The sequence below is a fragment of the Suricata suricatta genome, chromosome 9, assembly GCF_006229205.1.
Source record: "Suricata suricatta isolate VVHF042 chromosome 9, meerkat_22Aug2017_6uvM2_HiC, whole genome shotgun sequence".
NCBI lineage: Eukaryota > Metazoa > Chordata > Mammalia > Carnivora > Herpestidae > Suricata > Suricata suricatta.
Window position 1 is genome coordinate 79,683,780 of NC_043708.1, and position 26,480 is coordinate 79,710,259.

The window sequence follows — 26,480 nt, forward strand, 5'->3', positions numbered from 1 at the left end:
AACATCTTCCCCATGAGTAATGTCATTGCCAACTCAACAGTATTAGTGAAATTAACAAGCAAGAAACTTGCTTACTTGTTGCACTAAAAACTATAAATATTAATACACATGGTACTTGTTAAAAGCATGCATATAGGCACTAAATTTGCAAAATTGCTATTTCATTCGTAACTTGCCATTAGTGTATAACTGCAGAAGGACAGAAAGCTATGAATATAATGGTGATTCCCTGTAGTTATAGTCTATGTGCATACATTAAATGGACAATATAAGCTTTGTAATTAATAATTTTACATATTTAAAATAAATAATTTTACATATTTAAAATAAATGATTTTAATCTTCATAGACTCTAATAATAAACTTTTGCTTATACTTTATATCTTTCATTCTCTTTATTTTTCTAGGAATTTGTATATATTGTATTTTACAAAAGTATAGGTCTGTGATGTAATAAAAAGGAAAAATCAAGCAAATTGGTCCTTTCCCATAGATGGTCTAAAGTACACTCATAAATTATTTCTGTGCTTCCAGTGTGAACCATTTCTAAGCTGTCCCCAAAGTAGCATTCTACTTTTCTTTAACCACTCACTCCTGCCCAAACTGACATTGACTGACACTGCCTTAAACACACCAGCCATGATATCAAGATGAAATAAATGCAAGATGTATTTGTAACGCATCAGGTCAAAAACTCAAATGTTCACAGAAGCTGGGCTAGTAAAGAAACGGACACAGTGGGCCACGAGTGGCAGAGACAGTGAAGAGCATAGGGCTGCTCTCACCGCCTGTGTTCAACATCCCAAAGCAGGAGCAAGGGCCCAGGGGTGCCAGCTCCTCACAGTTTTTTCAAAAGAAGCGAGAAATTCCAATTTTTAGGTAAAAATACACTTATTTAAAAATGTTAAGAACGAATCCAGATTTTTGCAAACTGCAAGACCAGCTCAAAACAAAACAAAACAAAAACGTGCATCTGCAAGCCAGATTTGGCCTGTGGGCTTCCAGTTGGAAACCGGTGGGCCTCCAAATATTCCTGATAGAGAAGGTAAGACCAGCAAATGAGAAGGGTTTCTTTCAAGTTCAGCCTGAAGATAAATTCTGGCAGTTTCCTATCAGCCTTTTCCCTACGATGGAAAACAGCTGCTGGTGTGATCCAAGGTTTTACAGGAGCAGTCTTCCCGCCTCAGTCTAGCCTGAGGCTCAGCCACAGCAGATTTCAGGTACCAAAGTGAGCCTGAAACAGACCCCATATGGAAAAAATCTATGCAGGAAACATTCAGCAAGAGGTCCTGTGACTCTTGGCCAGAAAAGGATATAAGAACAAGGCACAGTGCAGAGAAGAGAGAGAATCTGAGGAGGACTCTCTGAAGGGAACTAGGAGTGAGTCTCCTAAGCCCTTAGTGAGGCAGGGAGCAGGGGAGGTGCTATCTTCTCCCCCAGTCCTAGCAGGGAGAGCGAGGCTCCATGGCACAACTCCGAGAACCTGGTATTTGTTCCTCATGCTGGGAGGTGTGGAGGACCAGTGTTTGGTTCATACATGATGCGGCTAAGCCACTGGCATGCCTGCCATGTTGGGAGTGGCCTGTTCTCCCAGTTTGGCAGGCCAAGGAATGAGTGTTTTTGCCAAACACATAGGCTCGGTGCCCATAATTCCCTCTTAGAAATAGGGAAAGACCAATGTGCATTTGCTATCAAGAGGTGTCATGTGACTTCACCAGCTGATGCTTATAAAAGTGTACAGAGCCATCTAAGCACTGAATGGCATTGTTCTTTCACTGGGCTTTCATGGACAAGATAAAAGAGGCATCCCTCTCTGTCTTTGAGGGCCTTTCCCAGCCCCTTCTCCTTTTGTCCTCCCCATCTATACACTATAAGGTATCTGCCCTCAGATACTGAGATGGCCTTTCCCATTAAGCCCCATTATTATTCATGCTCTCTGGAAAGAACTCACTTCAGGTTTGAATCCCCTACAAGCTGTGGGAGTGCCCAATCAAACTGAGCACAATGTGGCCATGATCTCATTATCTAGAGGTGGTTTCATTTAAAGAAACGCTTCATTCACTGGAGGATGGGAAGCTCTGGGGTGTAGGAGGTGTGGTTTGCATTCACTGTGGGGCTCTTGTTGCCTGAAACAAATGAAGTGTGTTTCGGCCTTTCTCTTTCCCACCCAGGATTAGAATTTCTGTATGCACGACATCTCTAAAACCCAAAGCAAGTCAAACAATAGAGATCTCCATTTAAAAACTGTAACCCTCGATGGGAAGAGCTGAGCCTCCCTGACTTTTCACAGCACTACATGTTCATGTCATAGGTTTCGTACTTGGCTATCTTCAATTTCTCATATATTTCTTTCACTGCTTGTAAGTGTTCTGTTTTCTTCTTCCAATACAGTAAGTCCCCAGAAACAGGGACTACTTTTCACCCTTGATGGGAGTTCCACAAACTTAGCACAGTGTTAGTTCTAGAGCAAAATGCAATAAACACCAAGTTGAACAGAGTGGAAGGAACCACTAAATTCATCCTCCAATTTACAATGCAACCGATGAAGAGGAAAGGCAAAATCAAATAAGCATTCGGCTTACTCCTGCCTTTTTCACTACTGGACAGTCGTAAGCTTCTTCATTGGGCTTCTGATGGAAAAAGCAGGGTAATGCTGAGCCTTCAGCATAGGCACAGTCTGGGGAAATGCCTTCTAATGAGAAGCAAAGGTCTGGGTGGTTAGTGGCCATGACTCATTGGCAAGCCTATGTAGGAGCCTGGGTGGCTAGGATCTCACATGCAAAGTATTTCCACTCCATCTTGCTCCTTCCTACACTCATGTATAGTTGCCATAGCAACTACTGGGCCACTGTGTTGCCATAGTACTATGGTCTGGTCTGAGGCTTGCTACTAAGTGTGGTCCTCCACCGTCAGCATTGGCATCATATCAGGACTTATTAAAAATGCAAAATATTGGGGGTGCCTGGCTGGCTCAGTTAAGCATCCAAATTTAGCTCAGGTCATGATCTCACGGCTCATGGGTTTGAGCCCCATGGTGGGCTCGGTACTGACAGTTCAGAGCCTGGAGCCTGCTTCCAATTCTGTATCTCCCTCTCTCCCACTCAGGCTCTCTTTCTTTCAAAAGCAAAACATTAAAAAAATTTTTAATACAAAAATGCAAAATATCGGGCTGCATCTCAGACTTAATAAATCAGGGCCTTTTAAACAAGATTCGCAGGCAAGCCATATGCCAGATCTGCTCTCTAAGGGCATAGTAGGGCATCATCCTTGAGGAGACAGTGTGGCTTTCTGAGCTAAAGCTGCAGAATCATCCAGAGAGCTATCCTGAGCTACAAATTATGGATTCTTCTTTAGGAGGAGGAGATCAACAGCAAAAATTACCTCCAGCCCACAGATGATAGGCAGAGAACTCAAAAGAAATAAGGCCAAGCCAAATGGGGAGCAAGATGCTCTTAGGAAGTCTTGTAACAAAACAGTAAAAACAGCTCCCCAGTGTCCCGCTTTATCATTCTGTCTCTTGCCATTTATGCTCCAGAGCATCTAGCTCTCAGCATGGTGCTGGTCCAACATCCTGGGAGGGGTGACCATGAGTCCTAGAACATATTCTAATCAAAGTCCAAAACCCTGCAGACCTCAAGACACAATAGCAGCTAACTCCTGAAACAAATGTTTAGAAGTCAAATGGATATAAGGGTTCCAGTTTCTTGGTGTGAAACTCTGAACCTCAGGTCTGGTCCAAGCCACCGTAGTCCACACTAATGCAGCAGATGTCCTTTCCCCATCCCAGCACCTCCTTGATGACGCCAAACCACACTGGGGGCATCTCCCAACATGCTGGTGTTTTTAACACTGTCATGGACAGGTTTTCCCTCAACAAGACTGTAAGTTTCTGGAAGGCGGAAAACTTGTGTCATATATTCTATTCTGTACATAGCCCGTTCCCCCTGAAATGTTTTTGCTTCAAACATCCCTGAATATACTATCTTCTAGAATTAACAGGCCTACTTAGAACCCTCAGGACTTATTAAATCCCAGTGTCAAGAATAAAAGTTTCACTCATCTAGAAATCACAGTTTTCCTTTAAAAAAAAAAGAAAAAAACCACACACACACAAACACACACACACACACACACACACACACACACACACCAAAAACCAAGCAGGAGCATCTGGGTGGCTCAGTCAGTTGAGCACCCAGTTTTGGCTCAGGCCATGATCTCGCAGTTTGTGGGGTTGACCCCTGCATTGGGCTCTGTGCTGATAGCTCAGAGCCCAGAGCCTGCTTCAGATTCTGTGTCTCCCTCTGTCTCTCTGTCCCTCTCCTGCCTGTGTTCTCTGTCAAAAATAAACTGACATTGAACATATATAGATATATATATATTGATATCTATATCAAAAAAATAGTTCTAAAAAGGAATTGCTAAGCTTCTGCTGAATGATGCAATCTTGCCTCCCACCTCTCTCCTACCAGGAAACTTCCTGATTGCTAGTCCTTTGATACCATCACTACTAAAAAACCAGAGGAGAGTGTGAAAAGAGATATAGTAGGCCCAAAATTCACAGGTGGATGGATAGAAAAGAAAAGAGGGCTTGTCAAGCACAAAAGTTTCAGCCTTTCCACAATCATCCATGGTCTCATACCATTTGCCAGCACCTTGCTAAGTCCCAGAGGACTCAGGGCTGAAAACATTCCTCCAGGTCCTTGAAACTTACTCCTCCACTCACTCCTCCACTCACCTTCTCATTAAAAAGAAAAGAGCCCAAAATTGGTTTGTGCAGGTCAGGAATCCAAAAATATGTGGCAAATATTTGCTGGGTGTTTTTCAACCAACTTTCTATCCCCAGCTAAAAGGAAGCCTCACTTGTCCTTGAGGTTGGAGAACTAACTGAACCATGAAGCTTGAAACAGGGACACTCATGTCATCACAAAAAGCACAAACAGGAAATCTAGGTTCTTCAAGAGTTCTTCTGGAAAAGGTAGTGAAAGATTTATTACTTTCCTTTTTCCCTTTGAAAAGAAGTCAATCGCCATTTGGTGTTTCAACGAGAACAAAGGCTCCGGGGGATAAAGGTGAAAATAAATATTTGCCCGAATGTGTCACTGCATTTTACACAATGGGCCAGCAGTCTTTGAAATCTGACGTGTTTCATATCTACACGTCTTGGTGGCTTTTTTTTTTTTTCTTATTTGCTCTCATGAGGCAAGTCTCTCAGACTGTCAGCCACCAAAGTGGCTGCTGGATAGAGGACACTGAGGGGCATTTAGCCAACATGACCTCAGAAGTATTGACACTGCAATGAGATCATGAAGTAATTAATTCCTGCACTGCTGTGCTTTCTGCCAACTAATATTCCAATATGTCCTTCAAGGATGTGGTAAATGTTGGTTTAAGATAAAGAAATAAAGACAAATATTAGCATGCTACATACAAAAGTACAGAAGACCTCCCTTATCCACAGGGGAAACATTCCAAGACTCCCCCCCCCCCCCCCCCCCCCCCCCCCCCCCCCCCCCCCCCCCCCCCCCCCCCCCGCAGTGGATGCCTGAAGCCTCAGACAGCGCTGAACCCCGTATACACTATGTTTTGCCTCTGCAGACATATCCACGATAACATGAGATCTGTGAGTCAGGCACACTAAGAGATGAGCGACAATAACTAATAATGTAATAAATAATTTTAACGATATAATACAAAGTTACATGAATGTGGCCTCTGTCTCAAAATATCTCATTTTACTTTACTTACCCTGTGTTCCTTCTTGTGCCTCTGTGAGATGACAAGGGTGAGGTGAATGACGTGGGCCTTGTGACGCAGCGTGAGGCTACAGTGGACCGGCAGGCGGATCGTCTACTTCGGGACCCCAGTTGGCCACAGGTTACTGAAAACCGCCAGAGTGAAACCACGATCTCAGCAGCCAGGACACGGAAGACGACGGGACTACTTCTCAGGGAGCTCTGTTTCTTAACAGGAGCCACCTGGATCCCCATGGCGCATGCCTGAGTTCATTGGTTTCAAGTGCAGCCGGGCACCAGGAGTTTTAAAAACTCCTCTGGTGATTGCTAATGAACAGCTATGATTGAGAAGCTGTATCTGAAAATTTCCAGAATATTTGGTATTCTATTTGCAGCAACCATTAGAACTGGCCTGGTGAGTTCATACCAGATGATAAAGGCTGGGCCCGCAGAGATATAGGGCGGGAGGTATAGAAAGATAAACAGGAGAAGAAGAAATGTCACTCACTGGTCGCCAACCTGAAAATCTGGCGGACACAAAACACACACGTAACAAAAGGTGAATGAAGCTTGAGGCGGGACAGTTCTTGAGCCCCTGAAAAAAGGTTACAGGAAACCTACTAGGAGTTTAGTGAAAAGCAACTTAACTTTGGCTCCAGGCACAAGAGGAAATATGTGAGCGAGGCTGGCACCCTGCCCCCTCCCCCCAACCCCGCAGAGCTCTGGTGCTCTGCTCAGAAGCCCTCGGGCGGCGGGGATTACCACATTTGCCAGAGCTTGGAGGCAGGTGAGGAGTGTGAAGTGAGGAAGAAGCCTCTCACTAATCAGCTCCAGCTTCCTGGGCCCCGGAGCTTGCCTTCTCCTTTCTAACTCCTCATGCCCACACGCTCCTTTCTAACTCCTCAGAATCAGAAACTCCTTTCTTCCTACAAGGTGGGAAAGCTGTGCTCCATCCACCTGACAACGGATTGAAAAGCGATCACCCCTTAGCATTACCTACCTTTCCTCACTTACTGAAGGTAAGGGCTAATTAAGGGGATCAAAGCTCCTAACAAAGCCAGAGGTGAAGCGAATAACTTCTCCATGTCCCTAATATCATACAGAAATGAGGGAGCAAGGAACAGAATACTTATTTTTTTTAAGTTTATTTATTTTGAAATAAAAAGAGAGCATGCATGGAGGGGCAGAGAGAGAGAGAGAGAGAGAGAGAGAGAGAGAGAGAATCCCAAGAAGGCTCCACACTGTCAGCGCAGAGCTGGACATGGGGCTCAAACTCATGAAACAGGAGACAGTGACCTGAGCCAAAACCAAGAGTCAGACTCTTAACTGACTGAGCCCCACAGTGCCCCAGGACAAAACACTTACTGTTTAACATGAATGAGTTAGGAGGATGTCAATTTGTCAATTACCACTACATGAAGTATCAAGGAAAAATGTTGGTAGCGATAACCTTCTAGGATCGATAATCGATATCATGACAAGAAAATCTAGAGTTTCTAGGTTAGGTAAGGTGTTAATAATTATATTTTTTCTGTGAATAATTATATATTTTGCTGTGAACTCTTTATCACTTGTATTTAATCCCCATGGACACAATAATTATGTGTATTATTAAACACATTTCACTTTTGAGTCATTCGGCTCAAAAAAACAACTCTATTCAGGGACACTATTTCATTTTTACAGCTCCTTGAACCAATAGCCTGGTGGTTTTGCTACAGATTTAAAAATTGCTGGGAATACTATTCCCACTGCCTTCCTCTTGCTAGGGCCTTTGTCTTCTGCCTCCCGTTTTCTTTGTTAAAATACAACCGGGGGCACCTGGGTGGCTCAGTCAGTTAAGCATCTGACTCTTGGCTTTGGCTCAGTTCATGATCTCACAGTTTGGGAGTTCAAGCTCCATGACAGCACAGAGCTTGCTTGGGATTCTCTCTCTCTCCTTCTCTCTCTCTGCCCCTCCCCGCCTTTCAAAATAATAAATAAACTTTAAAAAATATATATGTATATCTTGCAGGGCAACACTTGCTATGACTATGATAAAATAAAAAAATCATCAGATCTTCTCCCCAAAACACAACTATAACATAAGATGAAATTGTCAAAAACAACCATTTCAGAGCTTTGGAAACTAAGCAAAAACAAACAACGACTGAGAAGTATTTACTTGTAAAAAAAATTGATACATTTTGGGTACAAAGAGTAAAATGCTGTGGCCTTCTTGCCTAGCGCTGTTGCCATCATCCCTCCAGCTCCGGCAGCTGCGCTGGTCCCGGGAGCCTGGCAGGGCTGGTCGGAAACCCAGCAGCCTTTCCTCCTCGACAGGCTACCTTGCACCCGGTGGGGCTGTCAGTGAATGGCGCAGGGCTGGCGGGAAATAAGTGGGGAACCCTCAAGTCTTGAAGCCTGTGGAAGCAGTCAGAGTTGGGGTGAGTAGCAGGCTACCCAGACATTTAAATGGAAAATCCTAGAAATGAGAGCATGTCACAGGGCCTGGATAAGACCCTCAGCTGGGTGGAATGCTTCATACACACACAGAGGAGACCCAAGAGGTCCCAGACAAAGCAAAATACAGGGCAGACTTAAAAACTGCCTGACACGGGGGGCTCCTGGGTGGCTCAGTCGGTTAAGCATCCGACTTCAGCTCAGGTCGTGATTTCACCCTTCCTGAGTTCAAGCCCCATATTGGGCTTTGTGGTGACAGCTCAGACCCTGGAGCCTGATTCAAATTCTGTGTCTCCCTCTCTCTCTGACCCTCCCCCACTCACACTTTGGCTGTCTCAAAAATAAATAAACATTAAAAAAAAATTCTGCCAGACTTGGACATGTTCCTGAGGCACTTACAAATCCATCTGCAGAGAGTGAAGGCTCTGCTGGCTCAAGCTGTTTAAGCAGAATCTCTGACCCATCATCAGCTGACCATTGAGCAACCCTAAGACCCTTAAGGCTAATGGAGTGAAAGTAAGAATCAAAAAGAAAAGGAGGGCAAAACTGATGATATCATGGAGGAAAGAGATTCTGCAGATTAGCTCCAGACAAGTTACTAAAACAACAAAGCAATACCAACAACAAAAATGAAAACAACTTTCAAAGGAAAAACTACCAGAACTCAGCGTTTTACTATATTTTCTAAAATTATTGGTTTTCAACAAAATGGTATGAGATAGGCAGAGAAATAAGGTGGTATGACCTGTTTTCAGGAAATATATCAGTCAATAGAAACTGGATGGGCCCTGAGGTTTAACTTAGCACACAAAGAAATTATTCAAAATAAAGGGAAAGAAAAAAGAACTGAAGAAGAGAGTCATTACAGCACTACTGACTCATAGGACAGCATCAAACAAACATACACATAAGTAACACCAATAATGAAGCGGCAGAGAAATCAAGGAATCAATCCCATTTACAATTGCACCAAAAACTGTGCAATAACTAGGAATAAACTAACTAAATTTAAAGATCCATACACTGAAAACTGTAGAAAGCTTATGAAAGAAATTAAGACACAAAGAAATGGAAACACATTCCATGCTCACGGACTGGAAGAACAAATATTGTTAAAATGTCAATACTACCCAAAACAATCTACATATTCAGTGTAATCCTGATCAGATAACACCAGCATTTTTCAGAGAGCTAGAACAAACAATTCTAAAGTTTGTTGGGAAGACCCCAAATACCCAAAGAAGTCTTGAAAAAGAAAAAATCAAAGTTGGAGGCATCATAATTCTGGACTTCAGGTAATATTATAAAGCTGTAGTGATCAAGACAGTATGGTACTGGCACAAAAACAGACACAAAGACCAATGCAACAGAAAAGAGAACCCAGAATTGGACCCACAAACACATGGCCAGCTCATCTTTGACAAAGCAGGAAAGAATATCCAATGGAAAAAGGACAGTCTCTTCAGCAAATGGTGTTGGGAAAACTGGACAGCAATACACAAAATAATGAACCTAGACCACTTCTTATATAAAAATAAATTCAATATGGATAAAGATCTAAATGCAAAACAGTAAACCATTAAAATCCTAGAGGAGAAAACAGCAATCTCTTTGACCTCAGTTGCAGCAACTTCATATTAGACATGTCTCCGAAGGTGAGGGGAACCAAAGCAAAAACACACTATTGGGACCTCATCAAGATAAAAAAAAACTTCTGCACAGTGAAAGAAACAACCAACAGAACTAAAATGCAACTGACAGAATGGAAGAAGGTATTTGTAAATGACCTGTCCGATAAAGGGTTAGTATCAAAAATCTATAAAGAACTTCTCAAACTCAACACCCAAAAAACATTCCAGTGAAGAAATGGGCAGAAGACACGAATAGACACTTATCCAAAGAAGACACCCAGATGGCTAACAGACACATGAAAGGATGTTCAACATCACCCATCATCAGGGAAATACAAATCAAAACCACAATGAGACACCACCTCACATCTGTCAGAATGGCTGATATTAACAACTCAGGAAACAGCAGATGTTGGTGAGGATGCAAAGGGAAACACTGCACTGCTGGTGGGAATGGAAACTGGTGCAGCCACTCTGGAAAACAGTATGGAAGATCCTCAAAATATTAAAAATAAAACTACCCTACAACCCAGCAATTGTACTACTCAGTATTTATCCAAAGACAGAAAAATGCTGATTCAAAGGGGTGCATGCACCCCAATGTTTATAGCAGTGCTATCGACAATAGCCAAAGTATGGAAAGAGCCCAAATGCCAATCAACTGATCAATGGATAAAAAAGAGGTGGTATATATGTATATATACAATGGAGTATTACTTGGTGATCAAAAAAATGAAATCTTGCCATTTGTAACCATGTATGGAACTATAATGTATTATGCTAAGTGAAATAGTCAATCAGAGAAAGACAAATAAATGATTTCACTCATATGTGAAATTTAAGAAACCAAACACATGAAGATAGGAGAAGGGAACAAAAAATAAAATAAAAGCAGAGAGGGAGGCAAACCATAAGAGACTCTTAAATAGAGTTAAGACTGAGGGTTGATGGAGGGGAGGTAGTGAGGGGATGGGCTAAATGGGTAGTGATTGTGATGAGCACTGGGTGTTATATGTAAGAGATGAATCACTAAAGTCTGCTCCTGAAACCAATGCTACACTATATGTTAACTAACTTGAATTTCAATTTAAAAAAAGGGGTACCTGGATGGCTCAGACTCTTGATTTCAGCTCAGGCCATGATCTCAGGGTTTGTGGGATGGAGCCCCACATTGGACTCCACAATGACAGTGCAGAGCCTGCTTGGGATTCTGTCTCTCCCTCTCTCTCTGCTCCTTCCCCATTCTTGAGCATGCGTTCTCTCTCTCTCTCTCTCTCTCTCTCTCAAAATAAATAAATAACATATACATAAGGAGAGTCTCCAAACAATAAGACTGACCCAGAAAAAAAGCAGAGTGGTTATACATTATAAACATATAGTAACAAATCTGGGAAATAAAGAGAAACAGAATAGTATATCTGAAGGCTCCAAATTTCAAATCAAGAGACTGACTATTCTTAGTGAAGAATAAGAATCATGTTTATGAGTAGCACCCATGGAGCTTAAAAGAGAAGGTTTTGCCCATCGTTTTTCTTCCAAACCTAGCCAAAAAAAAAAAAAAAAGTTTGTAAACTTATCTCTAGTCAGGTATGGAAATGGGAGCACAGACAGGGCTTCATAGCAACTTAAAAGAATTTCAAAACGACAAATATTCAACTAATAAATAAATAAATAAATTGTCCAGAATTAACCTCAAGTACTGTTAAAGAACTGAGCCAGTCCTAGGTTGCTGAATCGCTAAAGACTCAGGAACCAGGACGGAAATGACAGCAAGAAGGTAGTCACATTTGGGGCACCTGGGTGACTCAATTGGTTGATCTGACTTCAGCTCAGGTCATGATCTCATGGTTAGTGAGTTCAAGCTTCATTGGAAGATTCACTGCAAAAGGCTAATGACAAACTAAAGACACAAGAGGTACCCAAAATAAATGACTGCATAGTCTGATGTGACTCCTACTATACTGCCCCTATCCACCTTTACTTGAGTACTCATTCTACTAATTCTCTATCTGAATTGCCTTTCCACTCTGAAGAGACCACAAAGCTGTAAACAAAAGTCCACTGAATTAGTGGCGTTACAACTACAAAAGCTTCAAGTCCAGAAACCTAAAACACTGGCGCCTCCCTCATTGTATGCTTCCAGTGGGTCAATCATCAAAACACTTGCTTAGTATAATGTAGTCAAGAAGACCCATATTTAAAAAAAAAATTTTAATGTTGATTTATTTTTGAAAGAGAGAGAGTCAGTGGGCAAGGGGTAGAGAGAGGGAGACAAAGAACCTGAAGTAGGCTCCAGGCTCCAAGCTGCCAGCTTGGACTAGAACTTGGGCTAGAACTCACGAACAAATGGCGAGATCATGACCTGAGCCAAAGTCAGATGTTTAACCGACTGAGCCGCCCAGGTGCCCCAAGAAGACCCATATTTTTAATCAAACCTGTTGGTCAAGAAAAATGGTCAAGAAGATGCTCAAAAGTGGGAACTGCTGAAATAACTTCCCAGGCTCAAGGTGAAGCTGCTTCTGCCCAGGTGGCCACATTAGCAAACCAAAACTTACATAATTTTCATGTTCCTATAAATGTCCTGCTTGACCAGAAATGCAGTGTATCCACAGTGTCCATCTCCATACACCAAGCCCACTCGGGGCCTTTTCATCTCAAACAAAGTTTACCATGGGGCCTCAGCCAATCAGATATTTTCTATTTATCTCTTCTGTGTTCTTTATTCTTTATCCCATAAAAGCTTCCTGCTTTTCCAGCCCATTTTTGCTGTTTTCCAAAAGGAGACTGTCCCCTTCATGAAGCGTCAAAGTTTGTTTGTATCACCTGAATTGTCTTCTGTAATCATTTTTTAACAATATATAGAGTGCTTAGCATAGCCACTTAAAGATAGTAATTTTTCAGTAATAGGCATTAATTGTAGTGTCCTTTTACAACTCACAGAAACAACCAAAAAAAGTAATTTAGGGATAACATTTTATCAATGTTCAGTTTTTATACCAAAGAATTTTCTTAAGTGATTGCACTTTTGATATCACATATATACAGTTGTCATATGTTTAACTAATAAATGATTCTAAGGCTATATGACAATAGTAAAGATCCCTTTTATAGTTTACAATTACTATTCTATAGCTATTAATGAAGGAACGTTTTCTGACTTCTTAAAAAATCTGTTGATCAAAATACCCCCCATAAAGGAACTGGTAATAACCAGAGGGCAGTGACACATATGACCAGAGGGCAATGACACGTAGAGTTGGCATACCTGATGGATCAGTTCACATCTTACCTACGTGGGTCGAAGAGACATGAAGGCAGTTTTAGTTTTCTAGCAAGACGTGTTCTAAGAATTCTTTATGAAAAGGTTGTGTTTTATTCCCTGGAATAGGAGAGAATCACTGTGGTGGATGTCCAGGAGCTTTTTACTCCAGCAAGTCCTGCCGTATTTCAATGGTTTCAAAAGAATCTGTGGTAGGGAACAGACTCAGAGTCTCTGAAATTGCATCTAAGAGCTTTGGGGCGGGGGGGGGTGCGGGGGGGACTACTTTTAGGGTTGGACCAAGACAGAGGCTGGCTGAGATTCTACAGGGAGCTTTGGGCAAGGATGGCTCTGCAGAGTCTTCCTACCTTGAAGCACATGGACCAGCCACTGGCTATGGGCTGGTCCCTGGGGAGGGTGCATGGCCTTGGGCAAGGTGCCACTGATGGCCACAGGCAACTCCTGGAGGAGAACCAACACTTCCAGCCTCCAGAGCAAGGAGTATCCCAGTACTAAAGTAGGATCCAAGTGGAGTGCCACTGCCTCCACTCCACAGCCCCAGAGACTCTGATTCTACCTGTCCCAGAGACTGACCAATGACCCATGACTACGAGGCCACAGCTGGCAACTCATATAAATACCAGGTTAAGCATCTTTTGTTACTGGTCTTGTTGTTGCTGCTTTTAGCCTATCTTTGACTCTCTGGAAGACTGGAACGTCTACTCCCTAAACTAAGTCTATCTGGTTACATGGATCCACTGTTTAGAATGGACCAGAGGGCAATGCCACATCTGAGGAAAAATTCCCTTTCATATCCATACAGGTCCCCACACTGCTACTTTTGGCTTGATATGGCCTCGTTTAGGACAAGACTTCCCTGAAGTGGAGAAACTATGATCTCAGAGTTCGGATTTTAAATTAAAGCTCTGTTTGTTGATACAGCTGAGAGTGATTTGTGTGTATGTGTGTGGGGAGGCATGATCTGAAGCTACTGCCACCATGGGCAACATACACTGGTTTCTGCTACTGAACTGAAATTCAACAAATCCATCTCTACATATTACTGAAGCCACAGGCTGATGTGTGGCCTGTGGAACAAAGCCCGTGAAGGTGGTTAACTAGATTCTGAGGCAGAGAGAGATCAGAACAGCCTGTCCATCTTTGGTATGTAAGGGTGGTGCCCAAGCAGGGAGGCACATGGCTGTTCTGCCCCAGAAAACAGCTGCTTTGGAATTTCTGTGGTCAGGTATTTAGAACAGAGCTGATAAAGTGAGGAAAACATAAAGGATAAAGAGAAGAGGGAAAGAGCAAAGAGGAAGATTATTGAGAGAGAGAGAGAGAGAGAGAGAGATAGACAAAGAATAAATGAAATATTTTCCCATTTCTTTGCTGGATAATAACCAGGTAAGTTTTACCTGAAATAAAGAGAGGGGTAGTGTAGGGCATTATTCCCTGGTCCCCACACTCTGTTCTCCATTTGCAAGCTGAGTTTGATGGTGAGATGTGATGGTGCTAACGATGATGATGGCGATGGAAGTGAACAAAGATGAAGAGAAGGAGGAGCAGGGGGTAAAAAAGGAGAAGATGGAGAAGATTCAAAACCAAAACCACAGCTGAAACAGGAAATAGAGGATGTTTGCCTCATGAGTACACGAGCTTGCCTTGAGACCCTGTCTATTGGAAAAGTTCTTTTGAAAATGTGCAAATCTCTGCTCAAAAGCTTTGAACAAAGGAAGACTCAAAGTTAAAGCATCTGGTCTGGTAGAAAAAGGATGGTGCCTCCAGAAAGAGTATCTGTCTCAAGTCCCATCTTGACCATTTATTAACTGCTTATTTTGGAATCCATAATTAATCTCCCCATACCTTATCCATGAAATGGAGCACAGAGACTTGACATAAAAATCAATCAGTAAATATAAATGACAATGTTTTGCACTCTATATGGTGCTATACAAATACCAGATGTTTTTAGAGATAATGCATTTTCATGGCTAATTCTCTGAATCAATAAGACTACAGATGCTTCTTTCTTCTTATTTAGCTGTGTTGTTTACTCCTTGAAGTATTTTAAATTTCCTTCATCTCTAGGTCAATGAGATCTCTTAGTCCTTTCTTAAGGACTAAGCAGTGATGGACATTCATTCAAGCAAATGGAGAGATGGCTGGTAAACCTTAAATTTTACATTACACAGGCATTTACTGAATTCAAGTCATTCTTACATTTTATGCCAATAAAACTCAATCTTCTTTGGAAATCTCTATCAAAATGTGTGTGTTCATTTAAAAAGTTTAACCATCTTAATGTTCCTAATGATGATTCTATGGCAATGTAAGACCCTATTGCCGTCAGCCTAAACTGCTTTTGAATCAACAAAGATTCATTAGAGATACCTTTGTCCTTGTGGCAAACATATTTGGACTATTTCAACCCTTTCAGAAGTGGTCAGCAGTAGATATGGGAGCTTCAGTTAATGCAAAGATCCCATTCCTTACCATTTGAGATAGTTAAATTTTCCTATAGCCACTGTCCTCTAGAGAAAAACAGAACCCAAAGACACAGACACGTGCACATTTTCATTTGCCTTTCTCAGCTTCTGGGCATCACCTGGGGAAGGTAAGTAGTCACTTCTTTGCATTCATGCACAGGCACACACATTTTTTTTATAACCTTCCATCTTGCTTCCTTGCTTCAGCATTCACTATTTCTCAAAGACCCAGAATTCAATACTCATATGTTGACATAGTTGAGTGGTTAACCCAAAACACCTCTCAAACTTCTCAATCCTCCTTCTCTTTCCTTGATTCATCTGCTATTTTTAAGAAGTAGCTATTGCTTCTTTATCTTTTAAGAAAGATATTGTGCTTCATGAAGATTACAGCCAGATAATGAATATACAAAAAAAAAAAAAAAAAGGAGAAAACGTTGCTCCCATGGATTCATGTAAAACAAGAATGACATCTGGATGCCATAAAGTAGATTTCTCATCTGCTGGTAAAATATCTCCTGGTTTTTCTATTATGGAACCATAAAGTAAGAGATGCTGTTAAAACCCACCCATACTCTAGAGGAACTCTGTCTAGGTCTATGCTTAACCTTCTTGAAGTGAAATATTAACAAGAACAGAAGGTTTGGTATTCCCAGGGCTGAAAATTCTGAGTAGTGATAAGTCATGGCCACTATTAATCACAAACGGGTGTTTCTTTCCATATGGAATACATTCTAAGCAACTTTGTTTTTTTATTTTCTAGACTGGTGAATCATACTGAGAATCAAAGAAAAGGAATCTTCTAAGATTCCAAGTAATCTGAAAAATCCATTTATGTGACAGCATAAAGACGGATCAAAGCTTTCCTCCCCTCCAAGGCTGTTCGTTTTTGGTCAATGCCTACACCTCGAGGTGTCTGAGGACTCCAAAGTGCCATCCTCAGACAGTGATCTGCACCTGATTTTGTGCTTAAGACGGTGACTTGATGCACATGAGCATATTCTGCCATTAGGTAAAGGCTGCTGTGAACACACATGGAGTCACTCTACTTGTAGTTAATGCCTGTGGGAAATGAACATTCTAAGGCAGGAAGTCTGTCCATGCTTCTAAGCTGGTGTTTACATTATTGCCTCAGCTTGAAGTGTTCCCCATCCTCCAACTCTCAATGTACTGAAATGTTTTAAGTTTAACTCAAACACCTCCTCCTCTCTGGAGTTCTCCTTTACTGCCCACAATTAGAATGAATTGTTCCTCCTTCTCTACACTCTCTACAACATATTATCTGTCCTTCTATTTTGCTCCTATCTACCCTTCCTTTTCTTTTTTTTTAAATAGTTTATTGTCAAATTGGTTTCCATATAACACCCAGTGCTCTTCACCACAAGTGCCCTCCTCCATTACCACCACCCCTCTCCTCCCTTCCCCCTTCAGCCTTCAGTTCATTTTCAGTATTCAATGGTCTCTCATGATTTGTGTCCCTCTCTCTCCCCAACTCTCTTTCCCCCTTCCCCTCCCTATGGTCCTCTGTTAGGTTTCTACCCTTCCTTTTCTTATAGTTAATTCCATACCTATGTTTCCTTCTCTCCAGCAGAAATTCATAAATGCTTCTGAGCATCCCAGATAAGATAGGATAGATAAGAAAATAAGACTTGGTTTGAACCAAATTATTTCGGCTCTAATATATAAGTTATGTTTTGTTCAAAAGGATTTTAAAAATACCAAAATGCAGTAGTCTAACAAATCTCTTTTGATTTCACATCCAGAATTTTCCAGGGAAACATTTTTCATGTCTCCTGACCTTACTTTGTTTTTATGCTATAATGGGGAAACTATAAAGATCAAAAATACAAAGCCTTGACTTTAAGAGTTGCCCACAGCTCAGAAATCAAACAGGGATTCCATACAGACACTGCAGAAAGCCAAAAGCAAGACTCTAACCCAAAGGCCAGCAATTTAGAGAAGCTTGTTTTATTCTAGTCCTCTGGCTGTGACAGGAAAAGCTTCCTACCCCCTGCATTTCCTATAATGAATTCCTCCTACAAGTAGGGAACAGACTGTTGGGTCAAAATCAACTCTTCACCAAACGAGAGACTCCAATCCAATTGCAAGAAACAGCACCCAGAAGTTAACATACCACAAACGATACAGGAGGGCTCTGTCCCTAGCACAGACATCAAGAAGGCGGGGCTATCCGAACTGTGGGTTGGGAAAAGGAGCAAAATCCAACATGCCACCACCTCCTTCTCACTCAAGTCCCCAGGACGTTTGCTTTTCCCAGAATTTTTCTCAAATAAGTAATTTATATTCTTAAAAGGGAAAGTTAACACAATATTTTACATGGAGTTTGTTCATGAGACAGATTATCCTTACCAGTGTGGTTGCTGGCCTTATAATTCTCACCCTAAGGGTGAAAGGTGAGTCTAGAATATAGAATCAGTCCACAAAATATGAGATGCACTAGTACATGCATCCTCCCTACAGACCAAATACATGATTTTTCTTAACAACTGCTCGAAACAAAAACAATCTTTACAGAGTGACAATTCAACTTTAACCTTCAATGATCCTGCCTCAAGGTAAAAATGACCAGATGGCTAATATGGGAGCTGTGAGGCCATTTTAGGACTATTTCCAGGTTAAAAAAGTAAACAGGACTCTATTTCCCAATCCTGCTCACCCCCTGCAATTTTCTAGGATGATGGAAGAGAGAAAAGTGAGGGATGAGAGAAGTCCTCGAGTCTTGAGGCCATCAGGCACTGCTTAGAATTACTCAAACACCTTTGACAGGTAGCCCCGGACCCTAGACCTGTGGAAAAGTCACAAGAGACCTGGGATTCTTTGTTACCTACCAGCACAGGCTCTTTCCTAAAGAAACAAGGCAGATAAGAGGACAAGCCAGGTCCTGCCGAGTCTGCTTTGTCCAGATGCAACAGTCCCCAGAAGAGCGTCCCGGGATTCAGAGGACAGTTGTACCACAACAGAAGGTGATTGGGGCGCAAGAGATGCAAACTGTAAGGCTCACAGTCAGAGTGATTTGATTCGCTTAACTTCCTAATGTCTCCCTCCCATTTCCTCCTCCTCCTTAAGCATCTGTCAGGACACTGTTAGAACTGAAAATGCAGTACTGCTTTCTATAACTTCTTGTGCAGGGAGAAATCTGTTATCCAATAAACTACATTAATTTTCTTACCTTTTTCTGAAGTCCCAGAGAATACATAAAGAACATGTTTCCCTTTGTTATCCTTCTGGGAGTTTTTTGTTGTTAAAGTATTTGCAATTATCAGTAAGATAAAGGTCCCTTCCCTTTCAAAAACCAGGTGATTAACAACAGTTGGCACATTTCATTAGGGCATATCAATCAGTAGCGAAGGGCTTGGGGCGCCTGGGTGGCTCAGTCAGTTAAGCATGCAACTCCTGATTTCAGCTAAGGCCATGAATTCATGGTTTGTGAGCAGGAGCCCTACAATGGGAAGCGCAGAGCCAGCTTGGGATTTTCTCTCCCTCACTCTGTGCCCTTCCCCAACTCATGCTCATGTGTACTCCCTTTCTCTCTCTCAATAAATGAATCAAACTTTAAAAAAAAAGAGTGAAGAACTTAGGAACAATAGAAAATGCATAAATTGGTGTTCTGAAAATCCCTGTCAGAGGGCAATTCAGTGTCAGGTAAGAAGCAAATGAGGGGCAACAAAAACCTGAGGCTTCAGATGACAGGAAGGACAGGTTGAGGAGACTAATCTTATAATTACATAAAAATATATTTACAGCCTCCACTAAATAGCAGGAGAAATTAATATTTATTTTCAAAATAGTAGTTTAAGATAAAAATCATTGTCCCAAAAGTTAGTTCATAAAAGTACAGGGGAAATGACAGTTGTGTGTGTGTGTGTGTGTGTGTGTGTGTGTGTGTGTGTGTGTGTGTATATATAAAAGAGAGAAAAGCAAAGACTGGCATAGATCAGTGAAATAATTTCAAGGTCTAAGGCTTTTATGCAGCACCCATTCCCAAGCACCCTTTAAACATTTATCTTACTGGACGGATCCATAATTAATGAAGAGTAAGGTTAACAAGTAGATTTTTAGGGGCGCCTGGGTGGTCCAGTCAGTTAAGAATCTGACCTGCTCAGGTCATCATCTCAGGGTTCCTGAGTTCGAGCCCAGCATTGGGCTCTCTGCTGACAGCTTGGAGGTTGGAGCCGGCTTTGGATTGTGTCTCCCTTTCTCTACTCCTTGCCCATTCACACTCTGTCTCTGTCTCTCTCTCAAAAATAAACATTTTTAAAAGTTTAAAAAAACAAGTAGATTTTTAATAGTAAAAATCATTAATTACAGTGCAGCCACATTCACTGCCCTCCTAACTACACACAGAACCACAGAGCTGAGAAAGGGGGCAGAGAGAGAGAAAAGGGGCCAAGGAAGGGGATCTGGGAGGACCTGAGTCCTCAGGCTCAGCTTTTTTCTCACTCCCACCTTTGAGAGCAGAATTCTGGGTACCCTGAGACACCAGCTCAGTTCTGCAACAGCCTTTGTCATCTCCAATGGTCTCTGAGATCCAAATAATATAATTCATGGTTCTGGGAACTCTGGGGTAATTTATCACTCCACCAACAAAAGACGGGATTTTAAAAAATCACCTGCTCATTCCTGTTCTTGACCAAATTTCTCTTCCTCCTCCTCCTTGCTTAATCACCTTCAAGTCCACTGCTTAAAGCGAAGCTCCGTAGGCGTGGGGGCTGGCAGGTGCATGCCTGCGTGCCAATGATGTAAGCCCAAGTTAGACACTTAGCCTTTGCAAACCGGCCACACCACTGCCTGATGCCAGTGTCAAGGCAGCCACTAAAGCAAACTGTGGGGCGAATATAGAACGTGTGACATCTACACCCTGTGGTGAATTAATTAGAAATATCTGATACAACCTCAGTGATCGTAAAGGATAAGGTCACTTCATAAATAAAGAGCCTGTGTAAGACTAAATATTGAAAAGATGTCAGATCGCCCAAGATTAACACATTAAATTCAATTGCAGTTTTAATTGAAATACCAACGTCACATTTTTTTCTTATATTTGACTTGACAAGATTATTCTAAAATATACCTGGGAGAGGTGAACCATCAAAGTATCCAAGAAAAAAGTTTTAAATAATAAAATAAAGATGCAAGTAGTAACAAGCAGACAGAATTCATTGGAGTTATTAAACGATATTATAAAACAACTAAAACTGTGGTAGAAGACTAGGGATAAAAAAGATGAATAGAACAAAATATGAAGTTTAGAAACAAATTCAAGTACATATAAAACATGGTATTTGAAGGGGTCTCATGACAAATAATAGTGAATTATTTAGGTGCTACGCTAAATATACAAGGAGAATGTTAATGTCTTTCCTCATAGTAGAGACCCAATTAAATTCCAGATGTACTCAAGAACTAAATACGAACAGTAACACCATTGTAAGAGCCTGGTGAAAAAAATCATCAACGTTTTTCTGATCTTGGGCATAAAAGTTATGAGTAAATAAATATTTTATGGGTATAACCAATAAAATGCAATACTGATAGATTTGACTACCTGAAAAGCAAACTTCTTAATGTCAAAAATGCCTTCAACAAAATTAAAAGCTTCATTAAAATTAAAACATAATTTAAAAATTAAAAATGGAAAACTCACACACACAAACAGTAATGTAAAAGAAATTCATGGCAAGGAAAAAATTTTCTTTAACTATACAGCACTTAAATATCAGCAATAAAAACAACCAAATAAAGACCTAAAAACACGTTCAATAAAATGCTATAAATAATATAATGAACAGACAATTCAGAAAAGAAAAACATGACTGAATAACAGATGAATTCTTATCCTTCTTAATAGAAGATTTAAATATAGGTAACAAAATACTGTATTTTGCCTACCACATTAGTAATTATTGAAACTAAGTGTGCCAGTTATTGTGCAAGGAAATGAGGGTCTTAGTCTATTATTGGTAAAAGGTATAAATATTTCTTACTTTCTAAGAGGACAAAATGACAAAAGGTATCCAAAGTCTTAGTGTATACTCTTTTAATTGCAAACTCCTCTGAGCAAATTAAAGACATTTTCTAAAATTTATGGAGTGAATATTAATGTTATTTATACTTCAAAACATGTAAAGAAATAAACAGATTAAAGTAAATATTATAAAGCTACTTAAAATTATACCGAAGAATAATAGTGATATGAAAAAAGTTCATAATATACGGCTAAGTGTAAAAAGCATATTTTAAAATAAAATGGTTTTGATTTGTAAAATCACACACACACGTGTGCACATGTGTATACATGTGCATACACAAACACACAACTAACTAGGAGACTATACCTCAAAATGCTACTAGTTGTTACCATCGAATGGTGGAATTACAAGTAATTTTCGTTTTCTTTCCCAAGCTTTTATGTGTTTATAAAAGCTGAAGAATTTTATGTAGATTTAAGATGATGTTTAATAGACAGAAATGTTATTCAAATAGTGAAGATGAAGAGCAAGGTAATTAAAATGGAATGTAGTATTTTATCTATGTCTCTAAAGAGGTGTTTCTTTTCAAGACCAAAAGATATTCATATGGTTTTTGAACTATATCCATCTTCAATGCAAGCACCAAGACACATTTGGTTAGAAAGGGTTGCTGCCAATCTTTGATTTTAATTTAGTTGCTGGAAATATGCACTTTAACACCTGGGAAAACAGACAACTGAGTATGAGTAGGTTTACTTTGTCTTGTGTATTATGTCTAAATTGCTTCTGTTTAGCTATTAGAAAGTTACTGGTAGGAGCAGAGGGAGGTTTAGAATTTAACAATATCAACAGTATTTTTAAAAATTCTCTGGTTTATCTTCCCCAAGGAGATGAGGAGGAAAAAAAAAAAACACCCAAAAACGAAACTTTGGCAGCTCCAGGGCATTTTCTATAACTATACACATATAACACTCCTGGAATGGAATGGATGTTTAATCCATTTTCCTTTCCTGTGCTTTTAGTCTACTGTAGCATCCAACTCTTAAAGCATTTCTACAGCTAGTTGTCAGCAATGGCACCAGACTTAAACTGGCCTGGAATAGCCTGCGGGCTGGTGAAGCAATGGCCCCCAACTCCCAATCACTCCCCCCACTTAGAAACAGATCAAGAAATATCCCCAGAGGTCCTAGGATTCTTTGAGAGCCATGTGATCTGGGGCAGGTCACTTAACCTCCCCAAGCCTCAATTCTTCATCTAAAAATTAGGGATAATATTGCCAAGCTTATGGAGTTCCAGTAAGGAGTAAGTCTTACAAAAAAGGTAAGAATGGTTTGGGGGGAAAAACCACACAAATGTTCTGCCATTTCAGTGCTACACCGAAAAAGCCATTGGTTCCAGCAGAATGAGATCTGAGTCTTTACTGGGGCAGGACATTGCCAGCACTCTCAGGGGTTAGACAGTTTGTGGCGTGACCTTTCTGCTGGACAGTCGCAGCCACTGAATAATGTTGACAAAGGACATAGGACAAGAATGCTTCTTACCAAAACCAAACTCCAATGCAAATTGAGGAGAGCAATCCATGCCTCTGGTCTAATCCTTTAAAGTCTTCTCAGAGTCGCTAAAATGAACAAATCAAGAGACTATAGATGCTGGCGAGGGTGTGGAGAGACGGGTACCCTCCTACACTGTTGGTGGGAATGTAAACTGGTGCAGCCGCTCTGGAAACAGTGTGGAGGTTCCTCAAAAAACTATCGATAGAATTCCCCTATGACCCAGCAATGGCACTACTGGGGATTTACCTAAGGGATACAGAAGTGCTGATGCATAGGGGCACATGTACCCCAATGTTCATAGCAGCAATGTCAACAATAGCCAAATCATGGAAAGAGCCTAAATATCCATCACCTGATGAGTGGATCAAGAAGATGTGGTGTATATATGCAATGGAGTACTATACGGCAATGAGGAAGAATGAAATATGGCCATTTCTAGCAAAGTGGATAGACCTCGAGGGTGTCGAGGGTGCTAAGCGAAATAAGTCAGGCAGAGAAGGACAGATACCATATGTTTGCACTCATAGGTCTAATAGGAGAAACTGAACAGAGGACCATAGGGAGGGGAAGGGGGAAACAGAGCTGGGGAGAGGGAGGGACACAAATCATGAGAGACTATTGAATACTGAAAACGAACCATGGACTGAAAGGAGAGCGGGAGGGTGGGAAGGGGGTGATGGTCATGTTGGGGGGCACTTGTGGGGAGAAGCACTGGCTGTTATATGGAAACCAATTCGAAAATAAACTATTAAAAAAATAAAAATAAATAAAAATAAAAAATAAAATCTTCTCTTTCAGTGAAATCATTTGTGGCAGAAAAGTTTTAGTCAATTATTTTATTCTAAATGGTACCACAAGGAAAATGTTGCATTTTTTCGTCAGCCATTTTCCTAGTAATTTTCTCTTCTCGCACTTGATCTCTTGTGGGTGATGCCCAAATTCTGCCCTCCCACCTCCCCAACTTCTACACTATTAGTTTACTCCACCCCTTTATACTTTGCTGAGCAAACTGCAGTCCTACTTAAAATGAGATGCTCATAATCATCTCCACAGATGAAAAATAAGAAGAGTGTTTTTGGAAGATATGTTGGGGAGTTGTTCATCTGGGGGACTGCCTCTATCACTTCAGGAGGTTTTGAAACAAATGTCTAATCAATGGATCTAAAATACTAAATCTCTGAGGTTATAATGGTTTGCTATTCATGAAAGCAAATGGTAAATTCTACAGGAAACTGTTTATAGTGTTTGAAATGGCTATTACCAAAAAATACAGCCATTCTTACTCCAAATGCTTTCTTTCACTAACATTTTCCCAAAGAAACGAGAAGAATCAAAATTCAGCCATCTGTTTTGTTCAAATACATTTAAACCCACCAACATTTATTAAACATTTATTAGATACATGGCGTTGGCCTAGTCAATACAGTGGATATGTAAGGAATAGGGCTCAAAACATAGGCTTTGATGTTTGGTTTTTAATGTTGTTTCCATCACTGACGAGCTGTATTAGTTTCCTAGAGTTGCTGTAACAAATGACCACAAACTGGGTGGCTTCAAACAACATAAATTATTCTCTCATACTTTAGGAGGCCAGAAGTCTGAGATTAAGGTATCAGCAGGGTTGGTTGCTTCTGGAGGCTGAAGGGAAAACCATTCCATGCCTTTCTCCTAGCTTCTGGTGGGGGCCAACAATGTTTGATGTTGCTTGTTTTATAGGTGTGTCACTCCTATCTCTGCCTCCAGCTTCATATGGCCATCTCTGTGTGTGTCACAAATCGTCCTCTCCTTTCTTCCACAAGGAGACCTGTCATTGGAATTAGGGCCCACCCTAAATCCAGGATAATCTCATCTCAAGATCCTTACCTTAATGATATCTGCAAAGACCCTATTTCTAAATATGGCCATATTCACAAATGCTGGGGATTAGGACTTGGACATATCTTTTGGGGACCACTAATCAACCCACTATATCAGCTGTGTCACTTTGGGAAAGTTATATAAACTTTAAGCCTACGTTCTCTTGTCAATAAGGTGAGAATACTCATTATAACACTGTAGAATCATAATCACGGTAATGCTTATGAAGTGGTTAGTTTATTGCTTGGTTTAGAGCAAACACTCAGTAATTATTAGCTGCAAAGTTACAAGTAGTGCCATTGTTCCACTATTAAGCACCCTACAGGATTCAGAAATGACAAAGCACAAATATTTCTCTCTAGAATCTTTTTTAAATTATTTTTTTTACATTTATTTATCTTTGAAAGACAGAAAAAGACAGCAAGAACAGAGGAGGGACAGAGAGAGAGACACACATACAGAATCTGAAGCAGGCTCCAGGCTCTGAGCCTAACGCAGGTCTTGAACCCACAAACCGTAAGATCATGACCTGAACCAAAGTTGGATGCTCAACTGACTGAGCCACCCAGGTGCCTCTCTCCCTAGAGTCTTATAAACCAGGGAAGGGTAGATGCACAATGACTCCAGACCTTGCTTTGACTGGCTTCTTGTAAGTCACAAAGTCCTCGATATTATTAAACACACAGTTACCTCAGCCCCATGAGATTACAGTGGGCAGGCTATAGGTTGATTCCTCAGGTGTTGATAGAAAAACTGGCCTCTTTTCTTTTCCAAATCAGCATGGTCTCCCATCCTATCTTCTAGAACCTCCCAAGGGAATAGCAAGTAAAAAGGATGCTGTTCTTCCAGGATTCCTGAGAGGATGCTCGTTCTAAAGATTTCCACACTGAAAAATGAAGCATCACTTAAAACCCCTGGTCAGAAAGGCCACCTGGGTGACACTCTGCAGAGGCAGCCGCAGGCAAAAACTTTCCAATAATCTTCTCTCCTCACTGTGGTGTCCTCTTGTTCTTTTATAATTTGCCACATTAGAATGCACGCAATCTAGAATCTATATGTACAACTCATTCTAACAATGTCACTCTACACCAGTAGAAGTCAGCATTGTCACAAAATGAGAAGGAATTTCAAAGGAATCAATTAACAACACGTGGAGTATTAATGAATAGAAAATTCGTCAGAGTTAGGCCTTCAGAACACACATGCACACACGCAAATGAGTAGAACTGAGTACAACAAAAACTTCTCACGATGCCGTGGTTCTCAGTCACTGAAAAAAAATCTATAATCATTTTCAGTTGAATTTCCTTCTTAGTCTTATAGCTTGTTTGTTTATCTACGGAACATAAAATACCTAGCAGAAAAGTACAGGTTTCACTCAAATCATTTAATAAGATATACATCCCCAAATAACTGGTTGGTAAGAGAGTCCCAAACCTTCATTCCATTTCCTGAGTAGTTTCATAGACTTAGTCAAAATAGTCAAACAGATTTGTATATAGACATGAACTCTAGCATATATATTAG

At 40.8% G+C, this 26,480-nt stretch overlaps 1 long non-coding RNA gene across 1 annotated transcript in view; it reads right to left on the bottom strand.

The window, feature by feature from the left end:
- The window catches only part of LOC115302441, a 150,775-nt gene extending 144,655 nt beyond the window's left edge, over nt 1-6,120 (bottom strand). The window contains exon 1 of the long non-coding RNA XR_003913459.1: nt 5,749-6,120. This is a non-coding gene — a long non-coding RNA (uncharacterized LOC115302441). The remainder of the gene's footprint in view (nt 1-5,748) is intronic.
- Between the last annotated feature and the right edge of the window lie 20,360 nt (nt 6,121-26,480).